This window comes from Lygodium microphyllum, chromosome 11, assembly GCF_053477565.2.
Source record: "Lygodium microphyllum isolate KBCC chromosome 11, Lygodium_microphyllum_v1.1.10, whole genome shotgun sequence".
In the NCBI taxonomy this organism is placed as follows: domain Eukaryota; kingdom Viridiplantae; phylum Streptophyta; class Polypodiopsida; order Schizaeales; family Lygodiaceae; genus Lygodium; species Lygodium microphyllum.
This window is the reverse complement of record NC_141145.1, coordinates 697,182-712,997: the sequence shown is the minus strand read 5'-3', so window position 1 is coordinate 712,997 and position 15,816 is coordinate 697,182.

The window sequence follows — 15,816 nt, the reverse complement described above, 5'->3', positions numbered from 1 at the left end:
ATCCTGCCCACAATAGCTTATCAATATCCTCCTTTATTGTGTGTGCATGCTTAGGATTCATCACATATGGTTATTGCTTGACTGCTAGTGCTTCGGGGGTCATGGGAATATTGTGAGTCACTATGCTTGGATTTATTCCTGTTAGCTCATCCAAGGACCATGCAAACGCATCAACAAACTCCCTTGAGAGATTCATGAGATCATTCTCTTCCTCATCGATTAGGTCATCTACTATGTACATGGGTCGAGGCTTGTCCTCCTCTCTTGCCAAGTTGACCTCCTTAACCTTCGTTGGTCCTTGGATGGGTTCACTTGCTTGCCCTTTTTGTTTGGCTCCCACTCACACCACTATTCTATCACCCTTTTCGTACTTCGTAAAGCACTTGGGTAAGTCCTAGAATTTTTTGTGTCATTTAGCTTTTTTGATGACTTTGACTATTTCTTTTTCTTCTCCTTTAGCCTCATGTGCCTTAAGTGGATTGGAAGGTCCCCCTTGGTACGTCGGGTCCCAGGTAGTTGAGGTATTTTGGGGTCACTGATCTAACTTGGAATTGGACTCGTCATTTGATGCCAGGAGGCATATTCCGCGGTGGATTCCGTGAGGTTTTGTGGTGGATTCCGTAAAATTTTATTACCGGGGCTCATACACAAAGTGGATTCTTTGTGCGAGAAGTCGATGGGGATGTTTATCCTTTTCGGGCGTTTTTTTAATTTTATGTGTACATGGGTGATTCCATAGCGAGTGATTCCACAAAGTACATATTTAAATTAATAAACGTTTATGAGTTTAGAGTGCACACTCGTAATAAATTAAGGTTAGGATTGATTTCTAACCAATTTATTTATGTAGCAGAAGACTGCTATGTAGTTACTTTTGTCGGTTTAATTGTATAATTTTTCTAATAATTGTGAATGCTTCAGTTGATGTGTAAAAGCAAGCAGCAGTGGCATTGGGAAGCATTGGAGGATAGCGTGTATTCAAATTTATCATCAATTTTTTATGGGCACATATCTTAGGCATGGCGCCTATATTTTGTCGCGCTTATTTATCAAAGTGTTTGATATTTATTTATTATTTTTGTATGCACATGGGCGCACGATTTAAATACTTGCATTAGACATTGTATTCGGGTACCTCTTGACTTCTTGGGCACCCATTAGCTGTAATTATTTATTGACACCAAAAGCAAACTCAAAAGCTAAAGTGTACTATTTTGTAATTTGGGCTATTATTTGAGCTTGAAGATGAATAGTATATTAAATACATGCTTTGTGGAGCGCTCACACAAGGGCATGGGGGGAGATTGCACCCAATTGGTCTCTTGTTCATGTCGTGCAAGCTTTCTTCATTGGTTTTTGTGTAAAAAGTAGAGTTCTTTTGTTCTTGGGGACCTTCTAATGCTCACTACGCGCGCATACGGTGACTGATCTGTGCACCAGTGGTATCAGAGTGAAGCTGAGATCGAGAGCTTCCAATCGCTTACCATCTTGCGCAAAGGTAGAGCTCCTGGAACGACCGAGCTCTACAGTCAGTTTCGTCGCGAATGGTCAATACCAGCATGTTCCTGGCAGTCAAAACCCCCTTCTGCACCCTCTGATCGTGATTGCAAACTTTTCTCCATAGCCAAAAGCTTACAAAGCTTTAACAAAAAGCTTATTAAGCTTAATAGTAAGCTTATTAAAAAGCTTAAAGACTCGAATTATTCCACCTACGGCGGGAGTATCTTTTCACTGCCGTCGATTCCACCGAGTACATCCTGACGTCCACGAAAATCAGCTTGGTTACTTAAGCCTTTAATTCCTCCAAGTACTCCAAGCTTTCTTAATCCTGCAAGTCACAAAGGACACTACAGACTTACTCAACAACTATCATAGAGACAGTTCACACGCAGAAGCACACGAACCAGTCTATTGCTCTCTGGAAGTCCCTGTTCACACTTGCAAACTTGCTAAACTAGTTTCAGCAAGAACAAAAGTTCATACGCGGGCCACACGCAGTTTATATGCAACACTATTCTTTTGGAAGACGGTTGTGACAACGAATACCGCAATTGTAAAGGAGAAAGATTACAAAAGCCAAACAAAATATACAAGCCTTGTAAACCCGCCTTTGAGCTACGCTCATCCCGCTAATAATATTTCGAGAGTGTGAGGTCTTTTGGAATTTTGCAGGAGGATCGATCAAAACATGGACGATCTTATGGGCTGAAGGTGATTTACCCGAACCAACGATGGAGAAAAAGTTGGATTTGATTATGATGCAGCTCGAAGAAGAACGAAGAGCCCAACAAGCTTTGCAAGTTCAATTGGCTAATCTGCAACGATCTACCACTGACCAAGAAGGATCACAACCCAAAGATCTTATACGACGTACCATCGATGCAACACTTGAAGCCCCAATCCATTCGCAAAGAAACAAAGATAAGTAAAAGAAACTTCAAATTTCGTACTTTCAATGGATCACATGATGGAAAGACTGTACTTGCTTTTATCAGTCAATTTGATGATTACTTCCATGAAGAAACATATGTTGAGAAAGACAAAATTAAATGTGTCACTAACCATTTAGTTGACCGAGCATCCTTATGGTGGACTGTGGTCACAAGAGCGTTGATTGCCCCACTACATGAGAGACTTTCCAAAAGAAATTTTTGCAGAATTTCCTTCCTCCTCAATTCCATGAAAAAGCCATCAAGCAATGGGATCTTCTACAACAAAGGGAACGGGAACCTATTTCCCAATACACTGAATGTTTCTGGAATGCTCTACTGCAACTACGAATGCTTGAAGATGTACCTGAAGCAACTCACAAACGCAAGTTTATGTTTGGCCTACTTGGACATTTCTATGCGGAAGTCAATATGTTCAAGCCAACAACTCTTGAAGATGCAATTTTCTTGGCTCATGATACTGAAGACAAGATTCGCGGAAAAGACAAGCGACCACAACAATTTCCAACTAATGGTAACTATGGTTCCAAACAATTCAATTCAAATTTTTGAAGATTCAATCAAAGTCATTTCAAAATTTTGAAGATTCAATCAAAGTCATTTTCTTCCATCTTCATTCCGTAAATCTTGGACACGACCACCTGCCTTGCCCATCAAACACCAATCCAAACCCTAAGCCATCCTCACAGTCAAATCCCAACATTCCTAAACTTCATGCCATTACCAATAATGTATCTAAAGCAAAACCCATAGTTTGTTACAAATGTCATCAACCTGGACATCTAGCAGAGCCAATTGCCAAACCAAAAAGCCATCCGTACATATCAATTATCTGGGCGTAATAGAAGAAGAAGAACGTGAGGAAATGCCGGACTTTACGGAAGATGATGACGACACCAGTACTACTTTGGATACTTTGCCAGGTATGCCAACTCCCCATTCTTTATTAACAACGAAATGTTTTGTGCGTGGTAAAGAAAATAATATTTTACATGATGATGGGAGCACACATGACTTTATTTCTGCAAAGTTAGTCAAAGAATTGAATTTACAAACTGTTTCTACACATTATCGCATCAAAGCTACATTCCTAGGCACGAGATATAATGGAACACAAGAGGTGCATAATTTAGAAATTAAAATTGGTGAATATACTGAACAAAGAAATTTCCTACTTGTACCTTTGCAGTCTAGTGACATTATCTTAGGAATACCTTGGCGTCATCAATACAATCCTAACATAGATTATTCTACGCATTCAATTAAAATTTATTTTCAAGGAAAACAAATCACATTGCATGGTATGCACGCTTCTAATAATTTTCCACTACTTACTCATACTCAGGCTAAATGTGCATTACGTAAAAGTAGCAAATCTTATTTAATATGGGTGAATGAACTTCAAGCTAACAAAAAACAAATGCATCCTATGCATACACAATTTCTTGCCCATTTTCAAGATTGTTTTGCCTGCTGATTTACCACCTGGATTACCACCTTCACGTCCTGAAGATCATAAGATAGATTTAATTCCTGGAACACAACCACCATGTAAAGCACCAAATAGACACAACCAAATTGAACAGAAAGAAATTCAAAATCAAATAGAAGAATTACTTAACATAGGATTAATTAGACCTAGTAGTTCTCCATTTGGTCCACCTGTCTTATTAGTAAAGAAGAAAAATAATACTTATTGTATGTGCATTGATTATCGTGCCCTAAATAAAATTACTGTTAAGAATAGATATCCAATTCCTAGGGTAGATGATCTTATGGATAAGCTACAAGGATCTGCCATATTCAGTAAGATAGATCTTAAATCTGGCTATCATCAAGTAAGATTGGACAAATCTGATATATTCAAAACTGCATTTAGAACACAATTTGGACACTATGAATTTCTAGTTATGCCTTTTGGTTTAACTAATGCACCAGCCACATTTAGTCGTATGATGAATCGCATATTTCTAAAACATCAGCATTGTGTCATAGTTTTCTTTGGTGACATATTAGTATTCAGTAAAAATGAGAATGAGCATTATGAACATTTGTCTTTAGTTTTTAAGTTGTTAAAAGACAATCAATTATATGCTAATCCAGAAAAGAGTGAATTCTTCCAAACAGAAATTGAATATCTAGGGCATATTATTTACTAGGTCGATGGCTTATAGTCCCAAGCTCCAAGCACAAGTGCCTAATGAATGCTAGCCTGATGAGAGCTAGTTGTTCTATGATGCAAGAGCAGCACCTATCAAGCCAAGGCCCTTAGAAGTTGGGTGAGAGCTTTACTTGCATCCTAGGTAAAAGTTCACTGCTACAACTTCTCGAACATACCATAGGATTCTCATTAGCAAGTCTTATGTTTGATTCTCCTTAGGCCCCTCCAGACAAGTCAAGGGTCACCTGTGTAAAAGTTTTAGATTATCAAGTCATTTCTACACAAGCTTGGTGTAGTTCTTGTTAACCTTGTTCGTGTCTTCCCCTAGGTGTCAAGACTTATCCCTGTGATCTTCTGTTACATATGGCTCTGTATTGGCATAGCCTCCAGATGCTCATGTTTCCTCAATTTGAGTATGGTTTCCTAGGTTACATCCATCGCATTAGTAGTCCTAAGTGAAATATAACCTCCCTAGTGCCCCACTACTGCTAGTTGAGAAGTTGTGGTGCGGTTTAGTGTAGTCTTTGAGATGTAGCTATGGCCAAGAGTTTGTGATTCGTATGTTGGTCCTGCTTGTGTGATCACTCCAGGGCTGTGAAGCCTTATCAAAATATCATTTTAAAAATCATCGTCCCTCTTGCCTATTTCATCTTTTTATTTTGCCAATAAGCCATTGTTTATTTTGGTGATTACACACCAAAATTCTATTGTTACAGATAAAGCATCTATTCAAGGCATCTTTATTATTCTGATATTTTCATCAAGTCATCCGCAATCATTATGTCTCATGAAGGCTTGTCCAACACACCGTAAATTTTGATTTTGCATCACCACTTCCTAAAACAACCATGGAGAAACGCATGGATTTATTGGCCATGCAACTAGAAGAAGAGCATCAATATCGAGCTCAATTGGAGCAAGAGTTGCAATCTCTCAAGCGTCTATCCTCTCAAATTTCCTCTGACAACAACACTTTGATATGTACCATCAATGCCACCCTCAAAGCTCAATCCAACCGCAAAGAGGCGAGATAAGCAAACATATCTTTTAATTTAATACTTATGATGGTATTAAATATGTTCATAAAGTTATCTTTTGGCTAAGTCAATTCGACTCATATTTTGATACTGAAAGTTATGTTGAAAATGATATCAAGTGTGCTTCATATTATTTTATCGATAAAGCTTCTTTATGGTGGGATGTTACACGCAAGAGCATTGATCATCCCCTTATGCAAGAAGCATTTGGTAAGAAGGTTCTTACTAATTTTCTTCCTGCCCAATTCAAGCTTCAGGTGTAACAACAATGGGATGTCTTCATGCAGCGAGAATGAGAGACCATTCCTCAGTACACTGAAAGATTCTGGAATACTTTGCTACAACTTAAAATGGTCGAGCCTATAGCTGAATTGACTTTTAAAATGAAATATATATCCAACCTTCTTTCATTTTTCCAAGTTGAAGTCAACATGTTTAAACCCAACACATTGGACGAGGCTATCTCTTTGGCGCATGACACTGAAAAGAAACAAACTAAAGATCGATGATAACTTCTAGCTTCCATAGGGCAATAATATGGGTAACAAGAGTTTTCATTTTATTTTTTTTCGTACTTCCAACTTTTAATTTGGAAAGAATCGTCCTAATTGTTAACCTTGGAAGAGAAATCTTTATAACAATGCAAGCGAGAGTCTAATCCTAAGATTTCTCCTCTACCTATTACTAAGCCATCTAAACCTAAAAATGTTAATCCAAGTGTCTCAAATACCAATTCCAAGAATGTAATTTGTTACAAATGTAATCACACTGGCCATATTGTGAGTCGTTATCCTATGGGCAACACTCGTGATTGGAAAAAGCTGACTACACATCCACGGGGAGTTCACTCATAGTAAAGAAGACATGTCACATGTGTGCAGGGACTTCTAAAAAAACCCCTATTCATGAAGCTTGTAAGACTAATATATCCCCCTATTTAGGCTTATAAGATATATGCATGTATGACTTTTTATGTATCCCCTTTCTTAAATGTAAGTCTTCATAGAACATATACTAACTTTCTTTTTAAAAGTTGGAATTATCCTAAGCAATTAAAAATATCAAAATGGTCATATCACAAAGTGACTTATGTAGTGGCACTTGGATACCATTGAAGTATGTGCCACAATGTTTTTGAGTGTCCGTGCCCCCTTACCACATGAGGAGAGAGAGTAGGGGAATCGAACCCCTTTATACTTAAAGTGACTACACCAAGCGGATAGCAAGCTCTCTTTGGAAGCAGGGGAGTTGAATCTCTCTACAAAAACCATGGGAGAGTGCCAACTCCCCTCCTCCCACACTATGATTAATTCAATAACCCTACTATGTGAGGGTTTAGGGTTTTAACCTTACTTGTCAAGGTCTGTTGTATGCCATGGAGAAACCAATCTATGGAGAGAGGTGATCAAATGCATCCCCCCCCCCTTCTTTTTTCCCTCTATCCCCTCCTTAAATTTAAGCTCAATATAGGAAATTAAGAGGGGTCTGCCTCTAATGTATACGCTTGTGTCCCCTTCCAAAAACCCCCCTCCCTTACACTCACGTGATACCATACAACATCTATAGTGAACCCCCTGAGTGCACATCTGAATTATCTTGGAGCTAATGAAGCAACTGAAGACCTTGAAGCAATACCAGATTTTGATGAAACCACGATTATGGGAGAAAACTCTAACGGCATTGATGAACCTACTAATAAAATTTATATCCATGCTTTATTGAAAATGAGATGTAAAATCCATAATTATGAAATGACTGTTTTGTGAAATGATGAAAGTACGCATGACTTTGTTTTAGAAAATGTAGTAAAAAAATTGCAACTTAAAATTGTTACATCTACTTATAAAATTAAGGCTGCATTCTTAGGGCAACAATATAACGAAACTAAAAAAATACATGGATTAGAATTTTGCATTGGACCTTATAGAGAAAAATAAAATTTTCTACTAATAGATAATGAGTTATATTCATTAATTGCATACTCATGGAAAGCGTGCCATTCGAAAACAATCAAAAGCTTTTCTCGTATTACTTAATGAAGTTGAAGCTACTAATTTTAAATTGACCATAAGATAGTAAAATATTATTAATAAATTTTCTAATTATTTTTCTTCTTATTTGCCTCTACAACTTCCTCCATCATGACTTGAGGATGATTAAATTGACCTTCTACCTAATAGTCAACCTTTTTATAAACCTCCTTATCACCATAATCAAGTACAATAAAAAGAAATCCAAAAAAAAGTTGAAGAATTATTAAATAGAAAAGCAATCTAACCTAGCAAATCACATTTTGGAGCTCCCATTCTTTTAGTAAAGAAAATGAATCAAATCTATCGAATGTGCATAGACTATAGAGCTCTAAATAAAATTACTGTTAAAAACCGATATCCAAGTCCTTGTGTGGATGATTTATTAGACAAATGACAAGATATTGCTGTATTTAGCAAAATTGACCTTAAGTCCGGTTATCATCAAGTATGCATGGCTACCCCTAACATTTACAAAACTACCTTTAGGACCCAATTTGACCATTATGAATTTTTAGTAATGCCCTTTGGTCTTACTAACGCACCTACCACTTTCAGTAGAATGATGAATCAAATATTCCTAAATTTTTAGCATTTTATTATTGTGTTTTTCTATGATATCCTTGTATTTAGTAAAACTAAAAGAGAACATGAACAACATTTACCATTATTCTTTGGTTTACTAAAACAAAATCATCTTTTTGCTAACCTAGCAAAGAGTACTTTTTTTCAAAAAAAAATTGAATACTTATATCATATTGTGTCTTCTAAAGAAATTCAAGTTGATACACAAAAAATTGAGACTATTAATACATGGCCTACACCCAAAAATGTGCATAAAGTCTGTTCATTTTTAAAACTAGCCAATTTTTATCATAAATTTGTTAGAAACTTTTCATTACTTACTTTTCCATTAACTATATTATTAAAGAAAGGTCATGTATTTCATTGGGGTGACAACAAACATCAATCTTTTGATTTACTAAAGCATGCATTAACTCACGCACCTGTTACAACTCCCTGATTTCAATAGACCATTATTTTTTGTCATTACTGCCAAAAAGATGAAACTAGAGCATGGCAGGAGCTATGGAGATTGGAAGATGAATACAAGACTCATGATGACATTGACAATGAACTGACTATTACACAAGTGAATTAGGTTCCAAGATGGAAGCTTGGACTCATAAACACAATCTTGTATAAGAGATAGACAATGACACTAACTGAAAGAAGAAAGTATCATGATATATTGCATTCAACTCTCTGAAAGTGATAGTCAAGTACAATGCTTTACAGTAGTTGGATAGTAGCATTCTGTCTCATTGTGCATATGGGATTCAAGACGGTTACATGTCTCTTGCCTTTCAACTTCATACAAAGAGGCATACAAATGGGTGTGATTGCCAAACTCTCAACACCCCTCCTCAATCACAACCATGAAAAGGCACTAAGTGTATAGAGGTTGTCATGAGTAGAACCTTACTAAGTGTGGCTATGCCACAAACATGGTAATCATCTAGAGGCTATTGCAAAAAAGGCTAACTGTGGGTACCAAAAGCATGGCTGACATCCACAGGCTGTTATAAGGCCTCACTAAGTATGTAGAGGTTGTTATGCATAGGTTACATGAGGATTTTTTCATGGCTTACAAAGGGGACATTAGAGGTAAGTACATACAATAAAAAAGTCTAGTAAAAGTTTGGGTCAAGGACCCCGCAAGCCCTTGTGGTTTTTATCATTTTTAGATATGTCATTATGAGCATAACAAATCTTCTTGTCCTCTTTCATCTTGATCTGGGATCTTCTTCTTCTTCTTCTTCTTCTTCTTCTTCTTCTTCTTCTTCTTCTTCTTCTTCTTCTTCTTCTTCTTCTTCTTCTTCTTCTCCATCGCTTTGCTTGCATTGATCATTTGGTCCTCTTCTTCATGGTCCTTTTGGTCTTCTTCTTTGCTTGCATTAGTATTCATGTCCCCCTCAAGCAAAGGTACCATCATCTTTGAGGTTTACTTGATGTTCAAGGCAGCTCCATGTCTTCTTGTAAGTAGGGTAAATAAGTCTTCTATTTGTTGTAAATGATTAAGAAGAGTTATCTTGCTTTCCATACATGTAAGATCTTCATATTTTTAGCTTGAATTTCTAAGATTTTTTAGCAAGTGAGTTGACAAGAAAGATTGTGCCAAGGAACACAACAATAATTAGTGTTCAAGCAATACTGTTAGTATCAAGAGATACTAGCTTGACTTAAGGCTTGATCTTGCCTGATTTTACGTGGTCTTCTTAATATCCAGGTGGACTACTTGAATTTCTTCTTGCTTGTTGATTTGAGATTATGCTTGCTGGGAGACTTAGCAATTCTTAGTGGCAGAGACTTGAATACACCTAGCTTGAGCACCAAAAAATGGAAAATGAAGTAGGAAAAGAGCTTGAGAGGAGACCTAAATCTAGAGCATGGCAGAAGCTATGGAGGTTGGAAGATGATTACAAGACTCATGATGACATAGACAATGGATTTACTATTACACAAGTGAATTGGGTTCCAAGATAGAAGCTTGGACTCATAAACACAATCTTGTGTAAGAGACTGACAATGACACTAACTAAAAGAAGAAAGCATCATGATATATTGCATTCAACTCTTTGAAAGTGATAGTCAAGTACAATGCTTTATAGTAGTTGGATAATAGGATTCTGCCTCCCTCTGCATATGGGATTCAAGACTGGTTGCATGTCTCTTGCCTTATAGCTCCATACAAAGAGGCATACAAACGGGTATCATTGCCAAACTCTCAATAGTTACTGACGCTAGTGGTTCTGGTATTGGAGCTATATTGATGCAAGATGATCATCCAATTGCATACTCTAGTTGTAAATTGAAACCTTTTGAACTTAAGTATACTACCTATGACAATGAACTTTTAGATATAGTACATGCATTACGCATATGGAAACATTATTTAATGAATTCAAAATTTATGATTAAGACGTATTAACAAAGTATCAAACACCTTCTTTCTCAACCACAAATTTTTTATAGGCATATACAATGGGAATCTTTCATTCAGTCTTTTCATCCTTTAATCCAGTACTAGCCTAATAAAGAAAATGTTATAGCTGATGCATTAAGTCATAGACCGTTTGTAAATAATATTTCTGTGATTTTTACATCTTCATTAGATGTTATGAAAAATACTTATCCGCATGACTCTAATTTTCATGATGCTTGGTTGACTTGCTTTGCAACCTCTTCACGCTCACACTTGGAGAGTCTATAAGGGGGCTTGTTTACTGGCTTGGAATGGGGTTCTAACTCAAGTGGGTGGTCCACTTGTCTCTTAGGAGGGAGGGCTATAGGCATTTGAAATAGGTCATTGTATTCCTCAAGTAAGGCCTGCAAGGCTGAATCATTAGATACTACAGAGGGATGATCGGAGTTGTCCTTATTCAATTGCAAGACAAAGATTTGTGTGCATTTTTTAAACTCCCTTTTGAGTTGCTTTGTTGTAATGAACTGAAAATTAGCATGATCTTGAACTCCCTCTAGGTGGATAGGCTGCCCATGCATCATGAAATCCATGTAGAGTTGAGAGAAGTCCATAGTAATTTTCCCCAATTGTTTCAACCAATTACAACCCAAGACAACATCAATGGGGCCCATATCTAGGGCAATCAAATCAACCAGTGCCACATAATTTTCAGCCAAGCATAAGGGAACTGCAGGACATACATGTGTGTTGATTTCTTCTTCTCCATTTGCTACTTGGACCTTCAAGGGATGGTGTAGTGCCATAGGGGTGCATTTCAGCCTATCAATGATTGTTTTATTGACAAAACTATGAGTGTTACCACTATCCACAAGGATGAAGACATGCTTTCCATTGATACTGCCTTGAATGCGAACGGTGTTGGGGCTTTGGGAACCTATCCAAGCATCCAAAGAGATCGAGCAAAGGGAAGTGGTAGGTGGGTGGGATGTCAAATCAAGTATTCATGATGGATCATTGCCTGGGTCAAAGGGAAACCCATCCTTTGGGCCATAGAACTACTCATGATCAACATCCTCCATAGGCTCAACTTGGTCACTAGGGAGGTCATCCTCATCATTGTGCCAATCTTCCATGACATACATCCCATGGACTTTGACCTTGGCTGTCTTATACAGCCATTTGGAGGCATGATCAGCAATGTACTTATCTCCACACTTAAAGCATAGGCCCTTTTCCTTCCGTTCCTTCACAATATCCAGGGAAATGAATCGTTGGTTGCTGGATCCATGGGAAGGTGATGCAGTGGATTGTTTATTTTCAGCATACTTATTCTTAGCATTAGAGCCAAATATTGTCCCAAAATTGCCCATTTTTCTTTCAGCATGGAAAGCGGGATAAGTGGGTACTTTGGGGTTGGTATTGGGCATAGGAGTGCCTCGAAAACCACCTTCATATGGGGTTGATTGTGAAGGAATGCGAGGCTATGCAATACCTTACTAAAAAAATTTATTATTACGGTACTTTTTGGCATATCTCTCAGCTAATTCAATTGCATCAAACAGTGTGGCAGTTTTTTAGGCCATGACATCTATTGATAGGCTTGGTTCCAATCCATAGATATACTTGTGCAATTTGGCATCATCGCTAATGCTCTCCACATACATGGTCAAGTTCATGAACTGATTTTTGTGTTCACGTACAATGAGGTTACATTGGTCAAGGGTGTACCATCGTCTTGCCAACCTCTCTTTTTCCACAGGAGACACAAAAACTTGGACCATATGCATTTTAAAGTCTTCCCAGTTAATTAATTGTTGATTCTCTCGATTGATATAGCGCCACCATGTGTGGGCAAATCCTTCCAAGTGGAGAGAAGAAAGAAGGATTTCCTAATCATCTGTGCGAGGGAAGATATTGAAGTAGGACTCCAACTTGGATGTCCATTTCTCTAAGTCAGATGGTGAGGGAGATTGCCCATAGTACTTTGTGAGGATGATTTTTTCACACAATTTATTTGGGCCATGCTACCCATGAAACCCTTGATGTCCATACATTCCATGTGGTGCATTAAGCCCATGGTGTCCATTATAACCATGTTGTCCATGATTGCCACATTGGCCATTCGTACCATATTTTCCTTGATGGGGCTAATTCATATGGGGTGCATGGGGGCTCCTAGGGAGAGCGGGAGAAATTCGACCAAGGGTGGAAGAAGGCCTCAAATGGATGTTGGCTGCATGGTGGATGGGGGAATTCAATAGGGGATCATCATGCACATGAGAGGGTTCACTAATCTCATAGGTGGAAGGGGAAATTCCCTTAGCACCAAGTATACCATGTGGACCATGCAACGGTTCCTAATGTGGAGAACGTCTAGACTCATGTCTAGATTCATTGGCCTTCTCTTGGGATGAGGCAATCACTAATTGGGCAACAAGAGTAGTAAGCTACTCCAAGGTCTGTTGAGTCTTCAAGTTTTAGAGAGCCATGTGCTCAACACGGGGGATTCACTAGTAGTAATAAGGAGACGTCGCCTACGTGCAAGAAATATATGAAAATACCCCTTATCTACCCCCTATTTAAGGAACCCTACATTATAAAATATACATTTCTTCCCTTATATAACCCCCCTCCCTTACACTCACATGGCATCATACGGTAAACCCTAGTGAACCCCCTGGGGTGCTCAATCACTTCATCAAACTTGGACATCATTCGGCAGTGGTTGGTGATCACATCATTATGTCATTCCATATGACAAAGCTCATGCTGACAGAGGGTGTGATTGAGAAGGGTATACGGGTTCATTTTAGGCATTTCCTCCTATATGTCACCATGGTAATCCTGTGTCAAGATTGGTTCCTCATTCATGGAGGTCCGAGAGTCTCTAATCTCCCTTTGGAGTTCCTCTTGGGCCTTGCTTTTGCCTTTCTGGCCAGCCATTTGGATGCAGTCCACAAGACGTGCTGCTAGTAAAAGGGGTGTAACTTTTTGTAGGAAACTCCGATTGACAATGTTTTTGGCTCAAGTTGGAGGGGACAAAGTCCTCTTCAATATGAGCTATTAACCTTTGTGATAGAAAATGATCATAATTTTCGATAATGGATTTACTATGCCTGTCCTCGAGCAGTCTGCACCCTGTGCACAGTGACCCTAGTGCACAAAAATGGGCATAACTTTCAAACCGTAGCTTCGATTAGGGAGGTTTTTGATTCAAATTGGAGGGGGGAAACCCCGTCCACTTCTAGATTCAAAATAAAAAAATTTGTAATAGGATCTTCTTGATTGTCTTGCATGACTATGAGCAAAAACACTGCCTATCCCTTATTGCCAAAGCCTTACATGGATAGAGCATGGTTCGAGAGGCCTGATCAGCAACATCAATAGCATATTGAGCATCATCCTTGCATACCCATCTTCTCTACCATCAATGCATAAGTACATTCACTGCCATACATCTCTATTGACTGCATCCCTTCACACGTCATACATGGGTGCCATTAGCATTATGGGGTATCCAAGAGGGATGATTGGATCAGGGGAAGTGGTATTAGAATATCAAGCTCCCATTACTCTTCAATAAGTCTATTTTTATGTGTTTGACCGACATTAATTGGATACAGCTGTACACGTGTGTGACATTCAATAAGTCGGTGTAGTCAGTGACTTAACCATAGTTAGTCTTGGTTAGTCATACCTATGTGTGTAAGTCTCTTTTCAGTTAGTATGATGGAAGAATAATGAAAGAAGAACAACAATGAGCTAAGGCTCATCTTCTACTCCACTCTGTCTCTCTCTTTCTTTTCCAACATGGTATCGGAGTATGAACGCCTGAAGCCCGAAGGCTTGGTAGTGGCCATTTGACATCAAGGCATCAGATTTGAAGAAAACGTCATCAAAGGAGACTGTGCATACAGCCCATTTTTTTGCAGAAGCTATATCTTGCTACATAAATGGTTTTTGGAGAAATGGCCCACCAATCTTGACCATTTCAACGTGATCTACAACTTTGTAGAAGAAAGTTTTTTCAAATTCATCACAGATTTTGAGATATTCAACATAGACCTGTGCAAACTGGCTGTTTACTGGAGTAAACAACCGGTGATTCCAAGGCACTTGGAGCCCCAAGAGGAACACCAAGGAAAAGGGGATTCTACTGCAAGAAAATCTATCTTGTAACATCAACAAGCTTTTATTTCATTCTTTTAATGACCAAAACAAAGAAAACAACAAAACTTCACGCAGCATCATAGTAGATATCTCCTACGGATTTGATAGAATCAATCATAATCTTCAACATCTCCATAAAATACTTCAATAGAACAAAGAACATCAAATAATACACCTTTTTTGAATGGAAATCAATCACATAGTATTCATCTTCAATGTCTTCGTAGTTTTCTCTCTCAATCTCTCATATACAGTTACACTGTTTTGATATAAATTGTCTATTTCTGGCTCTCTCTCTCAATAGTACATCATCTCCTCACTACAATACTCCCATAATGACTCTCAATAATCCTTCTTAGATCGTGGATGCACCTCCCAAGAGGTATGTCTGATGTGAAAAGGCATCAGAGCCACTATAGTGTCTCTTCATAACTCACTGCTTCTTCCATTTGTTTTAGCTCTTTTGAACTTAGATTCATCCTTTCCAAAAGTTAGAAAACTTTTCCAAAGTCACACATACATTCTACAGAACACTTACAGAAGATCTACAGAACAGTACAGTACAAGACCAGAGCAGATACAGAACAGTTATAGAGCAGAGGCAAAGGCTCTACAGAAGGTTTACAGAGGGTTACGAAAGGTCATCAGAACCTCATAACTCATACTAAAACCATTCCAAACTATCAAAAACTATTCAATAGGCTTTCAAAATATTTCAACCTTCATCAATCATCAATCCATACTTCATACAGAAGAAAATCAGAACAAAACAGAAGCTATATAGAAGGTATACAGAACCAATCAGAACCTCAACAAAACCTATTAGAACATCACAGAGCTTCATATATCTAGTGAGAATCATAATGAGCTTCCAAAACATAATCAATATCATCCAAAAAACTCTTAAACACTTCCATTAACAACCATGCATCACTCTAAATCCATCAAAAATCAATCATTCAGACCTCAAAAACAACAAAAC